Genomic DNA, 25,243 nt, shown 5'->3' on the forward strand with positions numbered 1-25,243 from the left:
TTCGAAAGACTCAAATATAAAAATTTTGCTGAAGATGCACAAATTAGTCACAAAAGCACAAGAATTTTTTTTTTTACAAAAATCTTCATTTTTTTCCCCTCGACAGCACTGCAACTCCCAAAAAAAATAGCCATGCAAGATGTGAGAAATTATACTCATATGGATGACTTTGGAAGAACTCGTGTATTCAATTCATTTCAAGTAACAAGCAAAGGTCTTAAGCAGCCAATTGTTTAAAAAAATTACTTCTGAATATCAAAATTGCAGGTACGTACTGCTATGGTCATACGATAACATCATCTTTGAGAATATGTGCATTCATGAACTTCCCAGCACCTGATCCAACAAAAAATATCCTGATAATATCAGCATTATTGTGATGTCAAATCAAATTCTGGCAAGTTTTTAAAAAACTAACAAGTTCAACTTGTTGAAAGTTCACTCCAAAATAAAATTCATTATGTGTGGAAACTTTGAGTATTTTTCTGCAAAGCGTTCAATGAAAAGTTTATATCGGTTATACTTAGCTAGCGGCCTACATTTAAGTAAAACAGAGGCTAGCCATGAAAGTAACATGACAAAATACCCGACTCACTTTATTTTTTTTGCATCCCTGATCAGGGCTCTGCAAACTATTTCTCAAAGCTATAGTTAACTTTGCAGAGGCTAGGTATTAGCATGGCTAATGCACCGTGAAGCAAACTCAGCAAACTATATTACAGTCTTATTCTCTGCAAATTGAACATTACCGATGCACTTCATTACCCAAAGAGACCATCTTGGAAGTAGTGAAAAGGATGGAAAAATGAGCTTCCAATAAACACAGCTAAACATTTATTTCTTGCATTCTTTAGAAACAATGATTTAAACTTTTTATTGATCTCTTTGCAGAAAAGGGATTGAAAACCTACCAGCCAGTAGGTTAATTGCCATTGTAAATTTCCCATGATTAGACCAGGATTAAATGGGGTGGGGGGGGGTTGGAGGGATTACTGGGCAGCATCACTCATAGGGCCAAAAGCGGGCCTTTTCCACTCTGTATCTCAAAACTAAATACTCAGAGTATCCATTCTTAATATATTTTATTTTGGAGGTGAGCATTCAACAGTTCGAACTAAGCCTGTCCTGTTTTGTTTTATTTCAGTATTTGCAGCAGACTGAAACAAAATGTTTTGAGTTCATCACTCATTGATGTGCTACCCAAGGAGAGCAGCCATATTCTGTTTTAAATTTGACAGAACTTGACCTTTTTTTCTGAATCTATAAAAGTTGATAAACCTCAATACCACTACACATCAAGAAAAAAAATTCTCCACCAGCACTGTAGTCTGAGTTAGAAACATAGAAAATAGGGCCGAATGGCCTACTCCTGCACCTTCGAGCCTGCACCGCCATTCAGTACGATCATGGCTGATCATCCAACTCAGAACCCTATACCTACCTTCTCTCCATACCCCCTGATCCCTTTAGCCACAAGGGCCTCATCTAACTCCCTCTTAAATATAGCCAATGAACTGGCCTCAATTGTTTCCTGTGGCAAAGAATCCCACAGATTCACCACTCTCTGTGTTGAGTAGTTTTTCCTCATCTCTGTCCTAAAAGGCTTCCCCTTTATCCTCAAACTGTGACCCCTCATGTGAGCCTTAATAGACTACAACTTCCTCTGTGATGGCAATGCAACACAACAACAGCCATTCAAAGCATGTCTTTTGGAAGATTGATGCTAGGCTGTGGTATACAGGTTGCTTCCCAGCTTACAAATGTCTGACTATGAACAACCATACATACGGATGAACTTTAGTCTTAAAAAGTCTAAACACATTCTTATCTCCACTTCCCTCTGCCTCTACGTATTGTATTATATTTTGCCTACCCTACCATCCTCTTCTGCTACTCCCCTTTCCCAGACCCACTTCTATCCCTACCGCGATATAAACTATAGTTTCTTCTCTCTCTGCTTTAGTAATCCTTCTGTATTATCTGCTTTTGTCATTCATTACAATATTATGGAGGTATAGTTACGACTGGGTGATTTTTGTGTATTTTATCACATCACTCATGGACAAAATCAACTTCAGAACTTCTGTAAAAATAGAATCCATTACCCAGGGACCTTCATTGATAAACCAATCACACCACTCCACTCATTTGGCAGATGGCACGAAATTAGGTGTTGTTGATAGTGAAGAAAGTTATCTTAGATTGCAGGGAGATCTTCATCAGATGGAAAATGGACCAGGAAGTGGCAAACAGAAAAATGTGAGCTGATGCATTTTGTAAAGTCTAATCAGTATAGGACTCGTACTACAAACGGCAGGGAAATAGAGAATGTAATGGAATGGAGGGACTGAGTTAATTAAAAATTGTGTCAGTTAGACACAGGGGTGTGGTGAAAAGGGGCTTCAGCATGCTGGTCTTGATCAGTTTAGACGCTGAAAATAGGAGTTAGAACACTATAAGGCATTGGTTCTACTTGTGAGTACTGATGTGTAATTCACAAAGGGTTACACGGAAAAGAATGCAGAAAAGACTTACAAGGACTCTTCCTTCAGTTAGTTCTGACGAAGGGTCTCGGCCTGAAACGTCGACTGCGCCTCTTCCTATAGATGCTGCTTGGCCTGCTGTGTTCACCAGCAACTTTGATGTGTGTTGCTTGAATTTCCAGCATCTGCAGAATTCCTGTTGTTTACAAGGACATTGCTGGGAATAGAGGATCCGAGTTACAGGGAGGGGTTGACCAGGCTAGGTCTTTACTTTTTGAAATATAGAATGAGTTGTAACCACAGAAATGTCTAAAATTATGGAGACACACAGATAAGGTGGATGGTAACCCAACCGACCTTTTCTCTCAAGGTAGAGACCAAAACTAGGGATTGTAGGTTCAGGGTCAGGGGGGAAAAGATACAAGAACCTGAGAAACCATTGTTTCACACAGAGGGTGGCAAGTATATGTCAGCTGCCAGAGGCATGCAAGAAAGACTTGGATAGCTCCATGAAAGGGTGGTGCTTAAAGGGATACGGATCATATGCAGGAAATTGGGACCAGCAGGGTAGGCACCACGATCAGAATGTACTCACTGGGCCAAATGGCCTGTATTCATGCTACATTGCTCTATGAGTCTACCACTCCACTCTTCCCCTCAGGGTGAGTGGCAGCAAAAGTAGATGTCATAGGTTTTGAGTGAAAAGATGAAATATTAAAGGGAAATCTAAGGGGGAACTTCTTTACTCAAATGGTGGTGCGAATGTGGGACAAGCTGCGGCAGGAGTGGCAGATGTGCATTCAACTATAACATTTAAGACAAGTTTGGATGGGAGTGATCTGGGGGACCATTATCTCGATGCAGGTAGATGGGACTAGGCAGAAGATTCGGTCTGCATGGACTAATGGGCCAAAGGACCGGTTTCTGTGCTGTTATGCTCTATAACTTTAATTGTTTTCCAATTGGAAGCCATGGATAAACCAAATAATCCACTCTCTACTCAAGTCCTGGTGTGAGGCATTCAAGTTGAGTGATCCTGACCTATACAGGAACCAGCAGGAATGTCAAGCGATATTAAACTAAGCTTGTGTACTAGACCGGCCACCAATTGTGGCAAGGCTTGTATGATATAACAGGCTACAAACAAAGCATTCTCATCAATAAGAGAAATATTAAACTGAAAAGAGCTATTCCTGGAATACAATAGGTAAAAGACATACTGAAAAGGGAACATGTTAATAAAGGATTCAAAATTAAATGAAAATTAAATCTAGGATCAGAATTCTTAACTCATCCTCCCCAAAGACAATCAGGGATTTTAAATTTAATTAATAAAAATAAAGATTGAAAAATGGCTTGGAAGGCTACGGTTGGGGTGCCACAGGGATCAGAATCAGAATCAGGTTTATTATCACCGGCATGTGACGTGAAATTTATTAACTTAGCAGCAGCAGTTCAATGCAATACATAATCTAGAAGAAAAAAATAATAATAAATTAAATTTTGAAACTAAGTAAAAATTACAGTATATATATTAGATTGAAAAAACATACAAAAAGCAGAAATACTGAATACAGTATTAAAAAAAAGGGAGGTCATGTCCAGGGATTCAATGTTCATTTAGGAATCAGATGGCAGAGGGGAAGAAGCTGTGCCTGAATCACTGAGTAGGTGCCTTCAGGCTTCTGTACCTCCTTCCTAATGGTAACAGTGAGAAAGGGGCATGTCCTGGGTAATGGGCGTTCTTAATAATGAATGCTGCCTTTCTGAGACACCACTCCCTGAAAATGTCCTGGGTACTTTGTAGGTTAGTACCCAAGATGGAGCTGACTAGATTTACAACCCTCTGCAGCTTCTTTCGGTCCTGTGCCATGGCCTCAATCACCCCCCTCCTCCAAACCAGACAATGATGCAGCCTGTCAGAATGCTCTCCACTGTACAACTACAGAAGTTTTTGAATGTATTTGTTGACATGCCAAATTTCTTCAAACTCCTCATGAAGTATAGCCACTGTCTTGCCTTCTTTATAACTACATCGGTATGTTGGGACCAGGTTAGGTCCTCAGAGATCTTGACATCCAGGAACTTGAAACTGCTCACTCTCTCCATTTTTGATCCCTCTATGAGGATAGGTATGTGTTCCTTCATCTTACCCTTCCTGAAGTCCACAATCAGCTCTTTCATCTTACTGACGTTGAGTGCCAGGTTGCTGCTGCAGCACCACTCCACTGGTTGGCATATCTCACTCCTGCATGCCCTCCTGTCACCACCTGAAATTCTACCAACAATGGTTGTATTGTCAGCAAATTTACAGATGGTATTTGAGCTATGCCTAGCCACACAGTCATGGGTATAGAGAGAGTACAGCAATGGGCACACACCCCTGAGGTGCGCCAGTATTGATCGTCAGCAAGGAGGATATGTTATCACCAATCCGCACAGGTTGTGGTCTTCCAGTTAGGAAGTCGAGGATCCAATTGCAGAGGGAGGTACAGAGGCCCAGGTTCTACAACTTCTCAATCAGGATTGTGGGAATGATGGTATTAAATGCTGAGCTATAGTTGATGAACAGCATCTTGACATAGGTGTTTGTGTCGTCCAGATGGTCTAAAGCCATGTGGAGAGCCATTGAGATTGCATCTGCCGTTGACCTATTGCAGCGATAGGCAAATTGCAATGGGTCCAGGTCCTTGCTGAGGCAGGAGTTCAGTCCAGTCATGACCAACCTCTCAAAGCATTTCATCATTGTCAATGCGAGTGCTACCAGGCAACAGTGATTAAGGCAGCCCATATTATTCTTTTTAGGCACTGCTACTGTTGCCTTTTTGAAGCAAGTGGGAACTTCCACCCGTAGCAGTGAGAGGTTGAAAATGTTCTTGAATACTCCTACTAGTTGGTTACCACAGGTTTTCAGAGCCTTACCAGGTACTCCATTGGGCCCTTCCGCCTTGCGAGGGTTCACTCCCTTTAAAGGCAGCCTAACATCGGCCTCGAGACGGTGATCACCAGGTCATCAGGCGCAGCAGAGTATCTTCACAGCTGTAGTTGTGCTCTCCCTTTCAAAGTGGGCATAGAAGGCTTTGAGTTCATCTGGTAGTGAAGTACACAATCTGCATAAGTCGGTCGAATGTAAATTACCTACGTTTGTTAACAGTACACAACTAGGTGACTGTGTGGATTGTGATAAGAGGGGACTACAATGGATCAGGACATGGGAGATGGAATTATGTAGAAAAACACCAAGTTATCCACAAGGTAAGCAACACCATTCGTACCTCACCCACAATTGAGAATCATGGAAACCAACAGCAGAGGAACAGATTCTTTCATCCCACCTCATTTATGCTGACTTGTGGTGGCCATCTACAAACATCCCATTTGCCTTCACTAGGCCCATATGGCCCTACACTTTTCTTATCCAAGTACCTGCCCCAACACTTTTTAGATGTTATTGTACGGTTGCACTCCACTATCACCATTAATGACGTATTCAGATATTCACAACTATCTGTGCACAAAGAATAAAGATGACTACTGCTCAGATTTCTTTCCTTTAAATTTACCCCCACTCACCTTTCACCTGCTCCCCATAATTCTAGACTTCTCTTGAGATAGATACTAATTTACACTAACCATGCTGCTTAATTTTATAAACTTCCATAAGCATTCTACATTTCAGTTAGAACCTAGCCAGTCAATCTGACCTCTCCTTATAACTAACCTTCCCATTCCAGGCAACATCCTGGTGAATCATTTCTGCACACTCTATTGCTACCACACCCTTCCTATAGTATAACAATGAGTATTATAGATGATAACTCCACATGTCGTTTAACCACTGTTTGCACAACACCATAGGGAATCCTAACTTTTATATTCAATGCCTTGGCCTATAAAGGCAGTGATACATATATAATCTTATTTTTGAAAAAAAAAAGACTACCCTTTTCACTTGCATTGCCGCTGGATATGCACATCCATATTCCCAATGCCCCTACCATTTACACTATGTCCTACCAAAATTTGACCTCCTAAAGCACATCACCTCACATTTATGTGGATGAAATTCCATCGGTCACCACTCTGCCAACTTCTGCAGTTCAGCAACATACCTCTGTAACTTCAAAGAACCTTTCACTTTTTATGACATGACTTTTTATGCTCTATACAAACTTATCATCATAGCCCCTCCATTCTCATTGGTCCCACCACTTTGTTCCTTTTTGTTATGGACATCCAGTCCAAAAACAACATTACAATAACCTTCTGCCTCCAATTTTAGACTCATAGTTTTGCTTGACTGCTGTCTTTGCACTTTTATCAATGCTTCTTTTTAGGATGCACTGAATTGAACTTTTCCATACTCCAACGCCTCCCCCCCCATGTCTTCTAAACCTTAAATTGGCATTACTATTCCCACTCAAAGAAGCCTCAATTACAAGACAGTTGATAGCTGAATCCACATTTTTACAAGGAGAGCTTATACATTTTACACTTTTTCCAAAATCTGTATTTCAATAATCTTTCATCTATTACTACCAGTACATATATTCACTGTGCATGTGTAGACCTGCTCTTGAAAAGTTTAAACCAGATGCTTGGAACCCAAGTTTGAAAAAGAAAGTTCTTTCCTTTTATTTGAATTTTGGAATAAGTAGTGCACACTCATCTTCACCTTGTATTCCAGTGACTCTGTTTCATCACCTCACAACAACCAAAAGGGAAAGGAAATTATTTCATCTATTGTCTTTCCTGCTTTTTAAGAACCAGAGTTTTATTTACTTCTTCCTCAGGGTGGTCCCTTCTTAACATGCGACTTTGAATGAAGAATACAATGTTTACGGGATTAGTTCTCGGATTTATGAACCATATTCAGTCCATTTTACATATCACCTGGTTAAAGTAGCATAGGAGAATTGTTGCAACAAATAATCTGCTGGAAGAATCAGGATTAATATTACTGTCTTGTATTTCTTGAAATGTGTTATTTTGTGGCAGAAGTACAGTGAAAGACAGTTACTATAGTTAACAAAATAAATTGTGTTAAAAAAAAATAACAAGGTTGCATTCATGGACCATTCAGTATTCTGATGATGGAGGGGAACAAGCTGTTTCTGAATTGAGTGCGTGCTTTCTGGCTCCTACACATCTTCCCTGATGGTAGTAACAAGAACAGAGCAGGTCCTGGATGGCAAGGGTCCTAAATAACGGATGCTACCTTCTTGAGGCGTCACCTGAAGATGTCCTCGATTGGAGGAAGGTTGTGCCTCGGTGAATCTACAACTCTCTGCAGCCCCTTGTGTTCCTGTGTATTGAAGCCTCCATGCCAGGCAGTGAGGAGCCCAGTGTGTCAAACAGTTTTTGTAAGGAAAGGAATTATCAAAGTTTCAGGCTGAAATCCTGGATTATGGTTTCAAAATTATTTATGGAGCCACCTACATTATGGTTATACTATTGATAAACAATCCAGAGTTCCGAACTGATCTGGTGATAAGTACTGGTTTACTCTAAAAAGAACATCCAGATCATTCATTTTCCTTCAATGCCAGGAACTCCGCCACACTCAACATGAGCTATGTGATTGTTGTCTACTATGAGTGACTTTCAGAGGGCAAGCATTTGGGTTAGAAGGCAAAACCAACAAGATGATTCTGGAAAGTCCTCCAGCATCTCACAGAACAACACAAGCAGCAACAAGACAACAACAGCAAAACAAGCCTCTTTCCCAACCTCCTATCCACCCACAGACATGTCTTCAATCCCTGGACAGGCCACCTCTGGGCCTCTAGTCCTTAGCTCCAGACATCATGCTTCCAACTTCAGACTTCACCCCAGGACTCACTAATGATGAATATGACCTTTGGTCCACAACTCCCAGACTTGCATGGACCTCTGATCCCAGTGACCCCGAACATTTGTGATTACTTCAGGCTACTAGCTCTGAACTTGCTGTGCTCTAGACTTTGTTTGACTTTGCCATCTTAGACTTTACTGATGTCTGGGTATCGACCCCAGAACTTGTTGATTATGGGATTCTTGACTTCTGGACTCACATGGACCTCTGATGGAGCGAGTCAGACAGCAGTGATTCTTGAAGTTTAGGATATTGAACCAGGACTTAAGTGCTGGGCAAAGAAACCACCTGTTGATTACCTATTCACAGCCAAGTTAATGCACCAGCAGTCCAAGTTTAACTTCAGTTGGATGAATCACCTGGCATTCTTGCAACATGACTGGCATCTAAAATTCACAGCAGCCAGCTTGATCTCACGAGTGATGAGAGGAGAAAGGGAAAGTAATATCCTTGTGAAGTACTCTTCACTTTCAGGCAACATCCATAGTATTTAATGCAATGAGATAGAAAGTTGGCAGTATGGAGATATAGCAGCAAGCATCAAAGCAGATTTGTATGTCAACATCATCTGCAACAATCTGGCTCAAAATCTCACTACTATCAAGTTAAAGCACTATCACTGAATCAACATGCCAAAAGCAGCAGCAAATACACCCAGAGATGTCACCACTTGCCAATTTAAATGCAAGCACATATTGCCAACTATCCTACACCATTAAATCAAATTTCTACAAATATCACTCCAGTGCTGGACAATTAAAGAACAGGTGTGAGGAAAGAGCTCTGTTAACATTCAAGTCAGTACCTGGGCACAAGAGATCAAGCCAAAGATTTTTCAATCTGCTTCAGTCCAAAGTGCAAATGAATCATCCAGCCTTGCTCCCACTCAAAACATCTATTGCAGGAAGTCGTTCACAATCAGTTGTCCAGACTGCACATCAAGAAGAAATGGCTGAGCAAATCAACAAGCCCAAAGATACCTTTCTCCAACTTAAATACACAACTTCAACATTATGGAAAACTCCTCAGGGAGGCACTGCTTACATAAAGCAGATCAATTTCAACCCAGTCAAATATCGCACCAAAATTTTTAGTCAATAATGTGGGAACATGTCATCTTCTGCAACAATTATTCAGTAAAAACAGATCCAGATTACTAGGTCCAACTTGGACAAAAGTGCTCAATATTCAGAGAGGCAATATCACAAGGGCTACCATCTTGGCCTGAATTCAGACTACATCATCAAGGAGTCCAACTAAAAGGTCAAATTCAAGTTGGAATGTCACTCAACAATACACTTGAAACAATGTTCCTCCAGGCCAAGATGTAAAACACAGTACAGTTATGGTAGCAGAAAAATCATATAGTCACAAAAGATATGTAGCCCAAGTCCCGGAGTGGCATGGCCTGTAGACTGATGGTGCATGGGACATTGTCCTGGTCCAGTTTGTCTTCCACTGGGTGAACACTGGAGGCCAGCACTGGGAGAAGGGGGAGGGGGAGGCTCTCTCTCTCTCTCTCTCCACCCCCTCCCCTCCCCTGGGCAACTGCAATAGGCAACATGGCATAAGGGCCTGAACTGCACAACAATTAAGGCAATGCTGCTACCCTGCCATTGGTCTCACCAGTGAACCAGACTTGCAGTATCTACAATAGCAACGTCCAACAGGTTCTTGCCATCACAATGAAAAAAACTGCAATTAATGTGAATCAAGATAAACCTCTCTACTGGATGACAGTCTTCATTAGTAATTTAGGATTTCATGGCTGATAAGCTCTCATCCCCAAAACATAATGGCAGAAATTCCTCATGGCTATGTTACAGTTTTGTACTGAGGAATGATCTAAAATTCCTCTGCAACATAGTGCAAGTCTAGTAAGCAGCTATAGGAAACGTTTGGAGGAGGTTATTGCTGATAAAGGAGGTTCTATCAGTTATTAAGTACAAGGGTTCACATAATTTTTCCAGCCTGGACAGTGAATGATTAAACAATATATTCAATAAAGACATGAAAAGTACAATTGTTTGTATGTTGTTAGTTTAGGCAGATCGTACAAAAGGAGAAGATGGCGGTGCGACACAGCGCTCAACGGCCACTCTGGTGATGATGTCTGTTATTGTGCCGCGCAAAATCCTGATTTGATGGAAGCAGATGTGAGAGCACGAAGGAACATCGGGAGAAACTTCTGAAATGTTTGCTTCGCTGCTGCTGCTGCTACTGTGTGGTCCAGAATCTCCGGAGAAGGCCCCGAGTCCTTGGCTTTGCTTGTTGCTCGGCGGCCAGGGCAGGGTCGAAGCGCTTGGCACAGGATGGTGCTCGGGAGGCTGTATCGGAGGGGCTGTTCGGAAGCTCGAAGTTTTCGGACAGACTCAAGAGTCGGCTGTGGTTGGGTGCTTCCAATGCATCAGCAGTTGTCGGCGCCTGGGGGTTTACAGCAGGGAGAGTTTCTCCCTTTTGCCGCCTGCTATCCGGACTATCGGGAGTTGTACGGGACTTTGAGACTTCTTGCCCATGGTCTGCTCTTTACCAAATTATGGTATTGCTTTGCACTGCTGTAACTATATAATTATGTGGTTTTGTCAGTGTTAGTCTTTGGTTTGTCCTGTTTTTTTTGTGATATCACTCTGGAGAAACATTGTATCATTTCTTAATGCATGCATTTCTAACTGACAATAAACGAGGACTGAATGTCTTCATAATCTAATCTATTACCGTGATTTAGATGAAGATCAAACTACAATTTATGAGTAATTAATGCAGAAAACCAGGTTCACAAACTTTTTCTTGAAGCTGTATGTCAGCTTTTTAGCAACTGGTATAGAATTATTTCACCTGGTCAGATTGCATGTGTTAAATGGAAAGAGTTAACATTTCAGTTCAATAGCTTATCAGAGCTCAAACATTATAAAAACCAGAATATTCAAAATAAAGCAGTCAAGACTAAACAAAACTTAAAAATTTGGAGGAAAGAGCTATGCTCAAGGATTGAAGGTCAGCCATTCATAACAAGTGAAAAAAGACAGGCCTAATCAGAGGTATGCATTTGCTGCTATCCTGGGTTCCCGGCTGCATACTCATTCATATCTATGTCTTAAAAATTTGCAAGTCGTTCTAAGCAAAATACTCTCTTAACTGATGAAAGACCAATAAGGCAATAGGTGGGGTAAGGAGATGATTGACAGAATGGGAATGGTACATACTGTAGCCAGTGATAAGTAACAAAAATGTAGTAAAATGAAGTCATAAGCACCAAAAATAACTGTGGACCCAGCAGACTGTAAATGACAGACACAGCAAGACTGATTATCACTGTCCAACCAACTACAAGATAAGCCACAGGAGGCTCGTGCATCTGTATTGAAATAGGTGCAGTAACCCACAGAGGTATGCCAGATGTTCATTGGAACGTGGGGGACTCTGCTCTTTAACTTAGGAAAAGACAGCACAGCCATGCAAGTGGAAATACGGAACACCACTCCAGGAAGAATTCACTAGAGGTGCTCAATATGCAGGTACTTGAGGCAAAGTCAAAAGGACCAAATACACTCCAAAAGATGCAAGTTAAATATGAAGAAAATACTAGAGTCAACTGGATAGCTCTGAAAGAAAGGTCACTGAGAAGTTAAGTCTATATCTCTCTCCACACATCCTGTCTAATCTATTAAGCCTTGTCAGCATTTCCACAGAAGGCAGCCATTTGGTCTCTCTGCAAGAGTAATCCAGTCAGTCACATTCTCCTGCTGATAACTGCCAGTCTCTCTACAAATATCTATTCTGCTTGCGTCTGAGTATCAGATCTGAATCTGCCTTTTTTTTTTAAAAAAAACTACCCTTAGCAATAGGTTCCATTACGTTTCCACTGTCACGTTTAAAACCAAAGTTTTGCTTTCTTAGAGATTCTGTGGTTCTTTTCGCAATAAACCTGATGCTTGGTGCTTTGTCAAACAAAATTTCTCTCTGTCTACTATCTGCACCTTCAACAATTTTAAATATCTTTTTCAAACCTTCTCTCAACTTCTACTGTGACAGGAAAAACAAATCGGTTTCTTCAAATTACCACCTGTAAGGAAGGAGGTTGTGCCTTCACACCCCGCTCCCATAACTGGGTGAGTTTCCTCCGGGTGCTCCGGTTTCTCCCTTACAATCCAAAGATGTACAGATTAGGGTTAGTGAATTGTGGCCATACTATGTGGGCACAGGAAGCATGATGATAGTTGGTGCTGTCACATTCTTGGGCTGTGCTGGTCGTTGATGAAAACAATGCACATCACTTTATGTTCTGGTGTTTCCTTGTGATGAATAAAACTAATCTTTAATCTTTCTGTCTTTGACATATCCATAACTAAATTCCCTCATTTCTGGTTTCATTCCAGCAAATACAATGAATGAATTTCTAAAGTGAAAAATACAACTCCAAAGTTGATGAGAGAAAATTTTCCTTTCTCAGCAATAAAACCTGCAAGGTAGCAGAATGTAAAAAGCAGGTTTTAAAGATTCCTCACAAATTTCTAATTACCACCCAACATTCTCAGAAGTTAAATGTTTCAATTAATCTGATGGATACAATGTACTATGCCAATTTGAGTGATACAAAACCTCACAATGCATAATTGCTAAGGAGTTCCAGCATAGTAAGCCAACAAGTAGTGCAGGCTTCAATCAACTCCAGTAATGAAGGTTCAATGCAGAACCTCAGCCATATTCCCGATGAACATATGTAAGTGATTAGTGACAGAATCAGAGCTGTTAATGGGTGCAAAAGGCTGGATCCATCATCCAGGCTACCATCAAGGAGATGGTACAGGAGCCCAAAGACGCACACACAATTCAGGAACAGCTTTTTTACCCCTCCGCCATCAGATTTCTGAGTGGCCAATGAACCCATGGATACTACCTCAACTTTTTTGGCTCTTATTTTGCACTACTTATTTAATTTTTTTATATCTATTTCTTAAGTAATTTATCATTTTTTAAATAGTTATATATTTCAATGTATTGCAAGTGCAAAACAACACATGTCAGGTTTAATATCCCATCCGCTTGTGATATTAAACCTGATTCTGAGGTTGTAGGGAAATAAACTGAAGAACAAGATTGCTCTGGGAGCTGGCATAGATTTAATGGGATGAATGGCCTATGTTGTAAGGAAACATGAAAATAATAAGACATCAGTGCTAAAGCTTCTCACTAAAATATCCATATATCAGAAATAACATATGCACCAACTTCATAAGCTGCTATAGTTAAATAATAAATGAGCCTTCAATTTACAATTGTGTCTAACTGTAACTATGTGGAACTATTTTTGTACATTAGTAATAACCATGACTAAATGCTTCACTTTTGCCTTATAGTAAGCACGGGATGGTGAATCCAACAGCAAAGCAGTGAGAACGGAACAAGTTGATCCAACTAGCCAGCATCATGTATTCTTATTCATAAATTTACTTGATGTGTGCATCTCTTCAGTTCCATCTCATTACAAAATAATGCAAAAAAAAAACCATTAGGAAATTGAAACTAAATTTTTTGATAACTCATATCAGCGATAATAAACCTGATTCACTTACGAGACTGTCTCAATGGACGGAGAGTATACAATAAAATCATACTCATTTATGAATTACCGAAAACTATCTTCCACAGGTTGAATGAAAATGCTAAACATTGCAGGACATTGGGCCAATAAGTTGTGAGCTTGATACGATTTCTACCAACATGGATGGTAGAGGCATGGAGGGTTATGGTCAAGATGCAGATCGATGAGAATAGGCAGTTTAAATGGTTTGGCACAGACTAGATGGGCCAAATGATCTGTTTCTTGTGCTATATTTTTCTATGATTTGTTTAAGCTTTGAATTTTATTTCAAGGCATTTCCTAATTTAGTACTGCTGAAAGTAAAGAAAAAAAAGACACTTTGCAGACATCTTTAGTTTTTATTTTTTTTAAAAACAGCCACTAAGGCACAAAACACATTCAACACCAACTCCATATAATTTCTGGCACAGTATAAAAGTACGCTATCAAACTCAGACTAAATATTAAACTTATTTTATTACTACAAGAGGCTGGAGAATCATGAGGACCAGAAGGATTAAATTACATTATTTTGTTTTATCAAAAGGACAATGCTAAAATGTAGGATGAAAACTACTGAAAATTTTCACTTGCCAACTTCAATCTGCTCAGTTAACAGAGAAAAGGCTTTGACAGCCCAAACATCTGATCTGCTGAGTACTTCCAGTATTTTCTGTCTTATTTTAGATTCCAGCATCTGCAGTTTTCCTTATGACTTTCACATCCAAAACTATTCAGTGATCTGGTGCCAAGAATGGAAAGGACTTCATTTTTTTGGTTGAAGCATGGTCAAAGCAGCAAAACATCTTCAAACCTTGCTTTCCTTGGACTATTTAGAATTTATGAGTCCATTACTTTAAGCCAACATTAAATGAGTACTTTGTAATCAGTCTCAACCAATGAAGAAGCTGCTGTCAGATTCTCAGTAGAAGGGAAGGTAGTGGAGATAACAGATGTGAAGACAGATAAGAGGGTGTAGTAGAAATGCTGCTTATGCTCACAGTTATTCAGAGCCACTGAGTTTGGTATGTGATCAAGGCTGTTGGAGGAGTGGGGAGAGAAACACAGAGAGGGACATGAGATGAGACTCCAAAAGGACTTGCTGTAATTCTCCAAGCCTTCTTTGATAAAAGATGGAGTAATGGTAGGAGCTCATGGCATGAAAAAGGTTGGGAAGGAAAAGAGGCCAGAGGACTGGCAAATCAAACAACCCATTCAAAAAGGCGTGCAAGGACATATTAGGCAAACCTGTCAGCTTAACCTCATTTGTGGGAAAATGTAAAACAATAACCAGGGAAAATCCTAATATGAACTTAGAAAAGTTTTGTGTTGATAAAGGAGAATCAATACAGAATCTTCAAAGTGAAGTACATATATGTCATGAAATATAATCCTGCGATGCTTTCTTGTGGGTATTCACAGTAAATCCAAGAACCATAATAAAATCAATGAAAGACAAACAACCAATGTGTAAGAGACAAACAGTGCAAATTGAAAAGAAAAAAGAAACAATAATATTAAGTAATAACTATCAAGAACATGAGATGAAGAGTCTTTGAAAGTAAGTCTATTATTTATGGAAACAGTTCAGTGATGGGGCAAGTGAAGTTATTCTCTTTGGTTCAACAGCCCGATGGTTGAGGTGTAATAACTTCCTGAACCTGGTGGTGTGAGTGATGAGGCTCCTGTATCTTCTTCCTAATAGGAGCAGTGAGAAGACAGCATGACCTGAGTAGTGGGAGTCCTTTCTGATGAATGCTGGTTTCCTGCAATCGCGCTCCGTGTAGATGAGCTCAATGGTGGGTAGGGCTTTACCCACAATGGACTGCGCTGTATCCACTTTTTGTAATATTTTCCATTCAATTGCCTTGGCGCTTTCACACGGGGCTATGATGCAACCTGTCAATATACTCTCCACCACACATCTATTAAAGAATTATCGAAGTTTTAGAGGTCATGCCAAACCTTGGCAAACTTCTAACGAAGTAGAGGCTTGACCATGCTTTCTTCATAATGGCACTTAGATGCTGGGCTCAGGACAGATCCTCTGAAGTGACAACAGAGGAACGTAAAGGCGCTGACCCACTCCATCTCTGATACCCCAATGAGGGTTGGCTCCTGGACCTTCAGTTTGCTCCTGCTTAAGTCAATAATCAGCTAGTTAATCTTGCTGACATTGAATGAGAGGTTGTTGTGGCACTACTCAGCCAGATTTTCAATCTCCCTCCTTGGAGCTGATTCAATACCGCCTTTGATTTCGCCAGTGTCAGTGATGATGTCAACAAATTTGAATATGTTATTTGAATATGTCATAACTGTAAGGCAAGCAGAACAGGGGGCTAAGCACAGAGCCTTATGGTGCACTTGTGCTGAAGGAGATCCAGTTGCAAAAGGAGGTATTGAGGCCAGGGTCTTGGTTTATTGGTTAGTTTCAAGGGGATGGTAGTATTGAATACTGCGCTGTAGTTGATAAAGTGCATCATGATGTATGCATATTTACTGTCCAGATGTTCCAAGGTTGAGTGAAGAGCCAATGAAATGGTATCTGCTGTGGACCTGTTGTGTTGGCAGGCAAACTGGAGCAGATCCACATTGTTTCTCAGGAAGAAGTTGATGTGTTTCATCAAGAACCTCACAAAACACTTCACTACTGTGGATGCAACTGCTACTGGACAATAGTCAATGAGTCAGGTTACCATGCTCTTCTTAGACACTGGTATAACTGAAGCCTGCTTGAAGCAGTCGGGTACCTCAGAGAGCCAAAGTGTGAGAGTAAAGATATTGGTGAGCACTGCAGCACAAGTCTTTAGAATGCAGCCAGTCACCCCCATCTGGGCTGGATGCTTTCCATGGGTTTCCTGAAGGATGCCCTTACATCAACCTCAGAGACTGAAATCACAGGGTCATCAGGGGCTATGGTAGTTCAAAAAGGTTTCTCCATGCTTTGATGGTCAAAGCAAGCATAGAAGACATTGAGATCATCTGGAAGCCAAGCCTTGTTGTCACCCATGTCATTTGATTTCACTTTGTAAGAAGTAACAACAAAAAAAAAAATTGCATTTGGCTAAACTGATTGATTTTATTTTAATGACATAACTGAAGTTATCGATGGGAACAGATTTGTCTGTATGGATTTTCACAACATGACTGATAAAATAGCATGTAAAAAGCTCAGTGAAATTGAAGTGTCGTCAAGGAAGACAGCAAAGTGTTGGGGCAAATAGTCGCCTTTCCCATTTGTAGTGAGCACTGGAGTAATGCCCTTGTTTGATATATTAATGACTTAATGTGGGTTCTGGAGTTCAATTACGTCATTGTTTGTCAGGAGTTTGCATATTCTCACTGCGATTATGGGGGTTTCCTCCCGGTGCTCCGGTTTCCTCCCACATTCCAAAGGTATACGGGTTAGGGTTAACAAGTTATAGGCATGTTATGTTAGCACTGGAATTGGGGTAACACTGGCGGATTGCCCCAAGCACAATCTACAGACTTCAAAACAACACATTTCACTGTATATTTCAATGTACATGTGACAAATAAAGCTAACATTTGCTTTTAAAAACGCAAACACGAGGAAATCTGCAGATGCTGGAAATTCAAGCAACACACATCAAAGTTGCTGGTGAACACGGCAGGCCAGGCAGCATCTCTAGGCAGAAGTACAGTTGACGTTTCAGGCCGAGACCCTTCATCAGGACTAACTGAACGAAGAGCTAGTAAGAGATTTTTCTCTCTCTCCTTTTTCTCCCTCTGTCCTTCTCACTATACCCCTTGCCCATCCTCTGGGCTTCCCCCCCTCCCCATTTCTTTCGCCCTAGGCCTCCTGTCCCATGATCCTCTCGTATCCCTTTTGCCAATCACCTGTCCAGCTCATGGCTCCATCCCTCCCCCTCCTGCCTTCTCCTATCATTTTGGATCTCCCCCTCCCCCTCCAACTTTCAAATCTCTTACTAACTCTTCTTTCAGTTAGTCCTAACGAAGGGACTCAGCCCGAAACGTCGACTCTTCCAAGAGATGCTGCCTGGCCTGCTGCGTTCACCAGCAACTTTGATGTGTATAACATTTGCCTTTCTTTTTCTAATCTCTATTTGATTTGGGCACAAGTATGATTGACAAAATTTCCAAGTTTGCCAATGATACTAAGCTTGGACAATGTAGCACAATGAGGATGATTGCAACAGACTACAATATCAAAATCAAAGTACATTTATCATCAAACTATGTATACTTTACAACCTTGAGACTCATCTTGCGGGCAACTACAAAGCAAAGATACCTAATAAAATCCATTAAAACAAAAAAAGACAGTCAAACACCCATTGTGCAGGGAGGAAAAAGGGAGGAAAAAAAGAGGAAAAATGCGCAAACAATAAAAGCAAGCAAATAGCGTTCAGAACTGAAGTTGACAAAAGTAAGTTCACACTGTAATAGTTGCAGGCCGGTGCAGAGATGAGTAATCCTCACAGAGCAGCAATTTGAACTAGTCCGTGCCTCACATCCGAACAGATAGGCTGTCTGAAAGGGCAAACTATATAGTCTAAATTTTTATATTCCTTCTATATTATGTAAATAGAAAATTTGTTGGAGTGTACAAAAACCAACAGGAACTTAATTAGGTGCACATTACACAAGTTTATTTTAAGATGTGAGCTCAGGGGCTTCCTGGGTTATGACTGACCTGACAAATGAAAATTCAACTTCACACAGATTCACCCATCCATTTTAATGCACTTTTCAAGCTGGTAATAAAATATTTAATAATATTCAATAATGACTAGTTGTAGTATACATTCCATCAAACTAATCATGGGGACGCTAGAGTGATCAGTCAATACACGCACATGGAGCGATATGATAAGGATTACTACAGAAAGCATTCTGACTTAAAGGGGTTGGGGGAAAGAAGGAAGAAAACTGACTTAGAAACTATTCTCTGGAACGGAACCCCTCTAAAGCCTTGGGACTACCTACAGTAAAAAGTACATACCTACCCATAAAAAGTATTCACTCCTCCCCTCCCATGCCCCCCCCCCTGCCCTGGAAGTTTCTGCATTTTATTGCTTTACAACGTTGAATCACAGTGGATTTAATTTGGCTTTTTGGACACTGATTAACAAAAAAAGACTCTTATATCAAAGTGAATACAGATCTCCACAAAGTGATCTAAATTAATTACAAATATAAAACACAAGACAATTGATTGCGTAAGTATTCATCTCCCTTTTAATATGACACACCAGGTCATCACTGGTGCAGAAAACTGGTTTTAGAAGTCACATAATTGGTTAAATGGCGATCTGTTTTTGGAGATCTGTGTGTAGTCAAGGTGCTTTAATCAATTTTACTAAAAATACACAGGTATCTGGAAGGTCCAACTGCTGGCGAGTCCATATCCTGGCAAAAACTACACAAAGAAGACAAAAGAACACTCCAAACAACTCCATGAAAAGGTTATTGAAAAGCACAAGTCAGAAGATGGATTCAAGAAAATTTCCAAATCAGGAAATATCCCTTGGAGTACAGTTAAGTCAATAATCAAGAAATGGAAAGAATATGGCACAGCTGTAAATCTACCTAGAACAGGCTGCCCTCAAAAGCTGAATGACCATGCAAGGTGGTGACTAGTGAGGGAGGTCAGCAGGAGACCTATGACAACTCTGGAGCAGTTACAAGCTTCAATGGCTGAGATGGGAGAGACTGTGCATACGGATCACAGCTTTATGGGACAGTGGCGAAGTGAACATTTTTCACTTTGACATAAAAGTCATTTTCTGTTGATCAGTGTCAAAAAAGCCAAATTAAATCCACTGTGATTCAATGTTGTAAAACAATAAAACATCAAAACTTCCCAGAGGGTGAATACTTTTTATAGACACTGTGTACTAGTAAAGCACATGGGATCCCGAGATTCATAAATAGAAGCAAGGAAAGTATGAAGGTAGACAAACACAGTTTTGCCTACAATTGGAATGTTGTGTCCATTTCTGTTCAATCTTCAGAAAGGATGTAATATCTTGGAGAAGTTGTTGAGAAGATCTACAAGAATGTTTTTCAGATATAGGATTTCAAGGTTAAGGTGTAGAAACTGGAGTTGTTCTCTTGAAAATAAAGGTTCAGTAGGTTTGGTGGCGTGTACAGTTTTTAAAAAACACGAGGAAACTGTTGGTCATCCCCAGATTAGGAAAATTGTTTTAAAATTCTAGGGGTGGGGGAAGGTATGGGGAGGGATAGGAGGCAGGGCTGAAATCTTCAGTCAGCAGAGGAATAAAGTTGAGAATGGTCTCGTCTGAGCCAATAAATTCCTTGTACCAAATTGCTTCCTTCTGTGCCTCAGCAGTTCTCGTGAACTTATGATTTGCGCAACTTAAAATTCAATCAACATTTGTTGAATCATACTTCTTTACACAAAATGACACCTCAACGAAAATTAAGGAGACGCAGAATATTATGGCAATTAGTAAACACATATGCATACAAATAACTATACGAAACTGATTTTCACCTCAAATTGTTGTGCTTATCAAATCAATTTTAAACATTTTCTCGTTCAAATAACATACCATCAACAGTCAAATTCCTGTTGTTCCGTAGCTTATTTGCCAAAACGCGCCGAGTTATAGTCAAATGCATCATGATTAATGGTCATAATTCGCAAGTCTTATCTAAAGGTGTCTACTCATTTTACAGGTATTCATAATTCTTCTACAAAATGTTAAATTTCAGATATAGGGTACCCAAAAATAACCCATGGCAAGTAAAATTTACTCACAAATCTGTATTAAAATATATCAGCGACAGATTATCAACTATTAATATTCAGCACTAGTCATTTTTAGATTGCATAGTTTTTTTTAAAAAAAGACATTAGAACAGACGCAGGATCCATCATTCACTTAATAACCAATAGATTCGTCAACATTTTATATAAAATATTCGTTTACTCTTTTCAAGCTCAAATAAAACAGTATGTTTTAGATATCCAAGGTTCCACTACTGCATTAAGGTTACTAACAAAATGCTCCGAAGATCGACAATTGTTCGGTCTATGCAGGCTTTTCTTGACACATTTAAAGAAATTTCACAAAATAGATACAAAATTACTCTAGTAACTGCAACGTGAAAAAAAGACTGCCCGCGTGTTACAATGGTCCAAAAACATTTGTATCGGATTACACTTAAAATTCTCAACTCCCTGGGCCCAATCCACTCTGCACCAGAGGAAACGGGAAAGCAAGCACAGGGGACGGGTCTAAATCAACCTTGATCTCACCACGTTTTATCTTGCAAACCATCCTGTAGTCCAAGAAACAGCAATTAAGAAAATCATCAGGACAGAACCATTGAATTAAAAAAACACCCACCCTTCCCAAAGTGCTCGCACCTCCTTCACAGCAACCATAACAACCAGCTCTCCCTCACTTTTAATAAGCACACAAATCCAAGCTAAATACACTCTTAGACGAAAATCCGCGTCAGATGCGTTGATAATAAATCAATAGTAGCCGCACACTTGGATCAAGCAATCCCTGAAATAACAGGAGGCAGTAATCCCCCGTCTGCTTGCAAAGCCATTGCAGTTCTGGGAGGAGAGCCGCTTACCTCATCTCGCAAGGGCTGGCCGAGTGTCGCTCGGCGGCGGCAGCAGCAGCAGCAACTTACTGCCTCCCCCCTCCGTCTACTTTGCAACGGAGACGACCTCTCGATCTGCCGCTGCCTGTGTACGACAACACAGCGCGAAAGCACCACCACCCCCCTGCTCTGCTCGTTGCCTAGTGTCTGATGATAAACGCTCCTCTTTCCCCCGCCCTCCCCACCGCCGCTGCCCAAAGAGCTTCCCACCCCTCCTCTCTCTGACGTTCTCGCCCTCAACCAAGCCCAACGCCGGAAATGACGAGCCGTCAACCTGATAATGGACAACACATTCGCCTATCAGAACAGCTACAGCTTCCTTCCCCGCTGACAGCTGCCCAATGGGAAGATGGGGGAGGGGCCCTTCTTCCATCAGGTTGAGTCGTCTCGAAGCCGAGAGGGAGGTCCGTTCTCCCTGTAACCTCCGCTCAACCTAACTTGTCATTTCAAATCAAGAAATGGGCGTCAATAAATCTGATTGACAGCTTTTAAACCAACCAACAAACGAATTTCCCTGTACGTAGGGAGGAATGGAACTGTGGTCAGCCGAGCGTACTGCTTTAATGCAATAAGGTTAGGTTGGTTTAGTGGCCATGGCGACGTCCTGAGTCTGTTGGTGGCCAGATTGAAAATAAGTGAGTTTGGACGGAGTGTTGGCCACGGTGGTAAGCATATTATATCTCTATTTTAATGTATATTCGCATTTTAAATCGCTATTAATGTTGTAAAATGTAGAATAACATTTACGCGCTTGCTAGTGAAGGAATAAATGCGGCTGTAGCCTCTGCTCAGTTTATTCATGGCCTCTTTTCTAAAAACATTAAAACATTGTATGTCACAAAATAAGTCCCATCTATATTATTCCCATGGTTGTTTGATAAGCTTTGCTTATATTTTCAGGAAAGAGTTCTGTTTTATGGATCAGTCTCTGATTTGGAATTAAGCGTCTCCGTGTTCTGACACCTGTGCACAAGGGAAGTAGAGTGGCCCACTTTGCCCCCTCAACTATGATCATTATGATCGTAGTTGATACGCCCAGATTGCAACTCCTCTTCTGACCCAGTTCTACATAGCCCTCAATTTCCCTAATCTTTCAAAGCCTAATTACCTCATTTTAAATGCCTCTTATAATACCTCTTTCCTCAGATAGAGAATTCCAGAAATTCGACATCCTCACAGAGGGGGAAAAATCCTGTTTTCCTTTTTTAATCATCCCACTTGGCTTCTTCTCAGTGTTACTGATGTACATATTTGCTGGGTTAAGGGAAGGTCTTTACCTTCAAATTCTAGTGTATCATCATATGCGCAAGTACATGTATGTACAGGTGCAATGAAAATCTTACAGCAGCATCAAATGCACATGGTATCAGATGCAAAACCTCCAGAGAAAGGCACAAATTATACGCACAATTGAGATCCTGTATTTTTTTGTGTGTGATGGACCATAGATACCGTGTAAAGCTGTCTATGTGATACCCAAGCCAGCATGCAAGCCAAGGCAGTACAATATGGAGAACAAGCTGCTACCCATATAGCAGTCTCCCCTCTGAATCTGTAAGAATAGCAGAGACCAATACAGTTTGACACCAGTGGCGTTACAGGAGTTGCCAGTCAGCATTGAACTCAACATTAGGGACTTGAGGACTCCAGCTCCGGATTTCCTAGTGTTTACCTCTGAAGCCTTCCCTGATGGGTATAGCGGCAAGGCAACAGAGGTTTGAGATCAGAGTTGTTTTTTCTCCGAGATGAACTGCCAACCATGGCTGATAAGCAACATCTGCCCACAGTGACTGGTTTTAAGACACCAGTAACCTGCCTTTGCCCCTTCTCCTGTCAGTAGAAATGGTTTTGCCAGGCTTAGTAGTTAAGCCACAGGTGAAGGCCAGGAGCTGGACATGTTTGTCAGATGCTATTTGAGATACACGCCATTGGGAGCATTTAATAGGTAGTGGAAGCTTATCCCCACTACCTCCCCTAGATATGACAACCTTAAGAACCCTGATAATTGAAGTTAAGATGGCGCCGGTAACTGGCGACTCTGCGCGTGCTCTCCCGAGCAAACTGCCCTCTACACTACCCTATACCCGAGAAACCCTTCTAAACCTCCAATCTTCTACATCTAGCAAGATCAACAACACCCTGGCAAAGCTACAAACCCAGCTGGAGACCACCGCGCCAGAACTGCTTATTAAGCTCCGGACCACACCTGGACCCAACCAGCGAGGCCTGGTCCGAGGCCCACCACATTACTGGAGACCCGCGGCCTGCTACCGTGCCAGAGAGCTTGGAGACAGGGCCCATTCCGACTAGCACCTCTCCGGAGCAGACGACCACACAGAAGTGACAGCAGAGACCTCAAGGTGCCCCAGATGCTTCCCTGGAGCAACCACCGTAAAGCCCCGTTGGTGGCCATCCACAGCTGCCGGAAGTGAGGCCACCGCCGCCGACCTCGGAAATCAAGCCCGAGGCTCAGCTGGAGCGGAGGCCTCTGCAACTGTGACTCAGCTTACGGACTTGTTTCAGCCAGCAGCCCGGCCCTCCGGGATTAAGTGTCAGCTTCGGGGCCGGACCCAATCAACAGCCTGGGACCCCGGCAGCTGGAAGTGGCAGCGGAGCCTCCCCTGTCACTTGGCCCGACCCGGAGCGCCCGACGACGCGACCGGCCGATCGATCCCCGCGGGACGCGTCCACCAACCTCAGAGCTGCCAACAACACACTGCATCGATGGAAACCTGGAAAGATGCACTATTTACCGAGGAGGCGTGGGATAATAGCTGGGCTGCTGGTCGGATTGAAGCTGAGGGGCTTCAGGGTCCCTATGCCCACCATCCTACTAGCTAATGTGCAAGCCATAGAGAACAAGGTGGATGATCTCAAAGGGAGACTCATCTACTGCAGGGAGATGCAGACCTGCTGTGTATTCTGTTTCACCGAGACCTGGCTCTCCCCTGCCACCCCCGACTGTGCCATCCGACCGGAGGGATTTTCGATCCATCAGATGGACCGCACGGTGTCTTCCGGCAAGACGAGGAGAGGTGGTGTCTGCCTACCGATCTGCATGCAAGCTCCTGCAGCCCAGACCTGGAACACCTGTTGGTGAAGTGTCATCCCTACTATCTGCCATGGGAATTCACCTTGGTCATACTGACACCGGTCTACATTCCCCCCCAGGTGGATGTGGAGTGTGCTCTGAACATACTGTATGCCAACATCAGTGAACTTGAGACCAGGTACAGTATCCGGAGGCTTTGCTCATTACAGCTGGGGACTTTAACCAGGCCAACCTCAGAAGGGCGCTGCCAAAGTTATACCAACATGTCTGTCTCCTGCCCCACTAGAGGCCCGAATATACTTGACCACTGCTACACAGCAGTCAAGGATGCCTACCGTTCCGTCCCACGACCTCACCTCGGAAAATCAGACCATCAGGCCGTACTCCTCCTCCCGGCTTACAAACAGAAACTGGAGCAGGATGTCACGGTGTCAAAAGTAGTGTCGCGTTGGACGGAGGAAACGGACGAGGTCCTCAGTGACTACTTTGAATCGGTGGACTGGTTAGTATTCAAGGACTCGGCAGCTAACCTCGATGAGTATGCCTCGGCTGTCACAGACTTTATTTGGAAATGCACGGAGGACTGTGTGTCTCGCAAGACGATCCGGGTATTCCCTAACCGGAAACCTTGGATGAATTATGAG

General features: G+C 41.8%; 2 protein-coding genes across 4 annotated transcripts in view; one reads left to right on the forward strand and one right to left on the reverse strand.

Moving 5' to 3' along the window:
• The window catches only part of itsn1 (intersectin 1 (SH3 domain protein)), a 241,208-nt gene extending 219,496 nt beyond the window's left edge, over nucleotides 1-21,712 (reverse strand). For all 3 annotated transcript variants that reach the window (XM_063050322.1, XM_063050321.1, XM_063050323.1), the window contains exon 1: nucleotides 21,518-21,712. The gene's annotated coding sequence lies outside the window, so the exon portion shown is untranslated. The remainder of the gene's footprint in view (nucleotides 1-21,517) is intronic.
• A 351-nt stretch (nucleotides 21,713-22,063) lies between these two features.
• The window catches only part of cryzl1 (crystallin, zeta (quinone reductase)-like 1), a 91,350-nt gene continuing 88,170 nt past the window's right edge, over nucleotides 22,064-25,243 (forward strand). The window contains exon 1 of the mRNA XM_063050331.1: nucleotides 22,064-22,212. The gene's annotated coding sequence lies outside the window, so the exon portion shown is untranslated. The remainder of the gene's footprint in view (nucleotides 22,213-25,243) is intronic.

This window comes from Mobula hypostoma, chromosome 6 (genome assembly GCF_963921235.1).
Source record: "Mobula hypostoma chromosome 6, sMobHyp1.1, whole genome shotgun sequence".
Lineage (NCBI taxonomy): Eukaryota > Metazoa > Chordata > Chondrichthyes > Myliobatiformes > Myliobatidae > Mobula > Mobula hypostoma.